The sequence below is a fragment of the Myotis myotis genome, unplaced genomic scaffold, assembly GCF_014108235.1.
Source record: "Myotis myotis isolate mMyoMyo1 unplaced genomic scaffold, mMyoMyo1.p scaffold_m19_p_11, whole genome shotgun sequence".
Lineage (NCBI taxonomy): Eukaryota > Metazoa > Chordata > Mammalia > Chiroptera > Vespertilionidae > Myotis > Myotis myotis.
In genome coordinates, this window is record NW_023416315.1 from 46,436,759 (window position 1) to 46,441,450 (window position 4,692).

The following is a 4,692-nucleotide window of genomic DNA, read 5'->3' on the forward strand; positions in this document are numbered from 1 at the left end:
TACATAAAGTGACAGATATACTTCTAAAAGAAAAAATAGTAATTAGATTTAGTGTAATTTAAATTAACATTCAAATACTTCTTTGTGCAGCAGATTAAGTATAGGAGTACTTACAAAATTATTTTAAGTTTATATATAACATATGAATTAAGAGGTAGTTCACAAGTTGTCAAATACATGAAAATCTAGACAACAAAATATAATTTTCATCTACTAAATTGACCACGGTTTAACAATAATAGGGGGAAAATACCAGTGTTGGCTAAGATATAATAAAAAAATAACACTTTGATAAAGTGGGATTTAAATAATCTCCCCAAATTCTATTTTAGTAAACATTTAGAAGAATATTAGAATAATTATAATTTTATTTTAGTAGAGTTTTTTTTTTTTAAATATGGAATGTTTCATGACTTTGCTAATCTTCTCTGTATCATTCCAATTTTAGTATATGTGGTGCCGAAGCAAGCACTCTCAAAGTTTTTATTTACAGAATTTTGGGGCATACAGTCAAGATTTATGTTTAATATTTGTAGTAGCATAATGTTTGAAATATCCAAAATGTCTAACAAGAAGAAACTGGTTAAAAGATGGTCTATCCATTTGATAAAATGCTGTCTTGCCATTGAAAAGTATCTTTCAAAAATAAGCATGAGATTATATACAAACTGTGAAAAGTTTCCTTCATTTTATTGTACATAATGATATGTGATATTAACAATTATAAACACATATCATCTATATACATAAAAGCCTAAGAGACTGTTATGCCCAGTCGACCACCTGACCGGATGACCAGTCACTATAACGATGCACTGACCACCAGGGGGCAGATGCTCAACTCAGGAGCTGCCCCCTGGTTGTCAGTATGCTTCCACAGACAACCAGCCTTGGCTAGCCAACCTCCTGCGGGCCTTCCCCCTGACCGGCTGTCCCCGATTGCCAGCCATATTGCCAGCCAGCTCGAGGGACCCCACCCGTGCATGAATTCATGCACTGGGCCTCTAGTTATATATAAATATATATTAAACCATTGTTATCTCCTTTTTGTATGATTACAAGAAATTACTCTTTATTTTTGAACATTGTAATAAACATTTTTTACTGTTAATTTTTTTGTTCCTCAAATTAAAACTCTAGCTTTAGTTACAAAATTTCAACTTCTTGAATAAGAATCATTATTAGTCCTAATAGTATATAGTTATTTCATCTGATAGTCTTGCTCCCAAAAGAGTTTTTGCTTTCAACAGGATTTTAATTATATAAATTAGAACATATAATTAAAATAATATATGGAGGTATCCTTCAGTATAAGTAAAATAGATGTCCCTGAGAAGTTTGGTATCAATTAAAATTTTGTCAATTGTATTTCATTTTTTAAATTTTACCCATAAAAATATCCCTAACCTATTAATTGGAATCAGTATACCCATGTGAGTAAAATAAGAAAGTATGCTCTTCTTCTCACCAGAGCCATACAAATTGTAATCTCATATACTGCTCACTGACTTCACCCTTATGTGTGTTTGTGATTTCATGAAGACCTTCTAAAACTAAAAAGTTTCAAACATTTGAATGTACTTGAGACTTTGCACATAGTAGAACCTCAGAAAATACAAATTGGTTTGATTTGAATTTGGTTGGGTCAGCTTGATCTCATCAATTGTATCTGGTTTGCTAATTAGTTTTTCCATTTCCTACCCTTCATTTATTTCTAACTTTACTTGCTTACTTATATGTCATATTAAACCCTCTCTATTCTTTCTACCTTCTCTATTTTGATTCATTTTAACACTCTTGCTCTTTCTATTATGAACAACTACCCAGCTAACTGTGAGACAATCAGGAAAATGAAATTGAGGGCAAAGGACAAGGCAAACTCCATTAAAATAGTTTTTCTCTTCCAGATTCCTGTCCATTGCTGCTCTCTATCCATTTCTCACCACCAGCATTATGTCTTCTCCATTTTCAAGAAATATCACTATCTTAGGAAATTTTAAGTTGCAAAACACACATGTATACGTGTGCTCAAACACACACACGCACACCTCTTACTTTGAACCAAAACATACCTTTGCTATGTGTAGTAAAAATATATCTGAAATAAAAATTTGTGTGAAAGGAACCTGTTCACAGAGGCTACACTTAAGAGAGAAGAGTCTCCTAGGTAGGCCTTGTCAATATAAACGAGACAATTTAACTGATGTTCTTTGCAATTTCCTTTTGGTCTCCTCCTTTTAACAAAACTTAAAAAAGATACACATGGATCCGAAAGAGGTCATCCTGACCTGATTTCTACCATAGACTTGGTTGAACCAGCATGAGTTTCTTAGGCAGCATCAAGAACAAGATGCCCTTCTCGTCCATCCTGGGGGTTTGTGGTTGTTGGGACAGAGGAGTAGCAGAAAAGATATCACTTTCTTTAAAAAATTGGGTAAATCTGTGGGTGTCTGTGAGGTTGCCCAAAACAGGGAATTGATACAATTTCCAGGTGGCTGATGTAACACATACATATTCATTTCATTTATTGTATGAAATTATCCAAGTGCCTTCATTAACTAGAACAAAGCACTAAATTAGCGTATCTACTTACACATGTTCAGTTTGAAACAAAGGTTCAAATTAAACAAACCCATTCACATAAGTGTCCTATGACATTCTTAGAAATAGACAAACCATATGAGGCTTTTGTAGGATTTCCTAATCTGGATTATAATGCCATGTTTCCTGGACATTAAATCCAAGATTCTACAGCACAGAAAGCAGGAATACTCTTTTTTAAAAAAGAATATCATTTGCTAAATTATATAGCAGGTAAAGAAACTATGTCTGTTTTAACTGTGTGTGCATTTGTATTATTTGATTTTGAGGTGAAATAGAATAACAAGTGGTTATGTTTAAAGGAAGATAAGGAATAGTGGTTGGAGAAAGGAAAAGTAATTAACATTTACTGAGCACTTGTGAGATGTGTTATGTATAACTTTTTATTTAATCCTCAGAACTACTCTCAGATAGAAGATGTATTTTATCCCTTTTGCTCTATTTTTTGTGCATTATTGTAAAAAGAGATAAAAAGCTTCAATTATTTAAGAAATCACAGTTGAAATCACATCTTAATGACCGACCATTGACATTGTGTCAGACACTGAGCAATTATATCCCATTCTATTCAATAGCCCCAAATTTAAATGTAACAATATGAAAATGATATTGTTATTTCTTAAAATGGGTGTTAATGGCAATAATTATTTTTGGTCTTTTTTCTGAAATGAGTATAATTTTTTAAAAAACTACTGTAAGGAGAAATACAGCATGACAACAGAGGTGGTGGAAGAATGTTTGAATTTAAATTATTATTAATGGGCCACAGTAACATCTCTGTGATACAAATACTAAGTGAGCATTAGAAAAAGTATTGATTTTGCAAAGGTTAAAGATCAGTAATATCATAGGGGAACTTAAGGGAGAACTAGAGAGTAACACTTATTGATTTCTTAGGAAAAGAGGACTGGCTAAATGAAACATTGTTTCTAAGCATTTTACATTATTCAATAATCCAGTAATTTGACAACTGAAGCCACGAAAGTTTAAATGATATACTTGGTTTCAAATTTTGAAACATTGCCCTTAATATTTTTCTTATAAACTATTTTAGGAAATAAGCGATACTTATCAGTAACTTTATTTATATTCATATTTAATTACTATACTATATTTTTGTTTAGGTAGCTGTACAAGTATAATTCAAGATGTAAAGTTTAGTTATTTATGATATCCTTTTCTGTAATAATGTTATGATTAAAGTCAAATATGTCTGGCGATTATTTTGTTCAAAATAAGTAGATGAGCACAGGTATGAGAAACTGAGATTTTAATCATTAGGAAAAAAGGACTGTAATTATTTTAAACCAAAATATTTATAAAATTAACTTTCATAAAATTATATAAAAGCAAAAAATTCATTTATCTCTCCCAAAGTGTTGGAAGATAGATCAGAAGCTAGAGTGATGGACTGAATATTTAGAAGCTCTTAAATTTCCTATAATATTAGGAAAATAATACATAAGCACATCAAATTGCAATAGTATAATTTTAATATACTAGACTTAAGATGAAAAGGAAACAATGCCTATTGACTGTTACCTGTTCTAATAGAAGATTTTAGACCTTACAAAATAGCTCTTGAGATACTATTCACTCATTGCATCCTATCTCATCACTAAAGGATTCCTTAATTGGCCATGCCAGTACCTCTGAAAGCTACTATGTTGGGGGCCCCTATTTTACAGTATAATTCATTTGCTATATTCTCAATTGATTCATAATCTAAAATACATGTGTGTGTGCACAAACACATGTACACACATACACCTTAACTATAGTAGGCACTCAGTAAAAGTAATTTATAGCAAACACAAATTACTCTGTTTAAGTATTTAGCAAATATATGGAAGTAGATGTACCCAGGCAAATTTTAAACTGGCCACAAGAAGTGAGAGTGTTCTAGGCATAGTATGCCATAGACTGATGTTTTCCTGGGAAAACTGAATAGCTTCAGTTAAAAGAATATCTCCTGAAGGTTTGCTACATTTTAATTGTAATTCAGAATATATATATTCTAATGTTATTGATTCTTTAGACATCTGGAAAAGTGCAAACTGAATTATTATGGATTATTTAAAGTTTGTCTTA

General features: G+C 31.4%; 1 pseudogene; it reads right to left on the bottom strand.

The window, feature by feature from the left end:
- Positions 1 to 376: 376 nt before the first annotated feature.
- Positions 377 to 472, bottom strand: LOC118666666 (annotated as a pseudogene).
- Between the last annotated feature and the right edge of the window lie 4,220 nt (positions 473 to 4,692).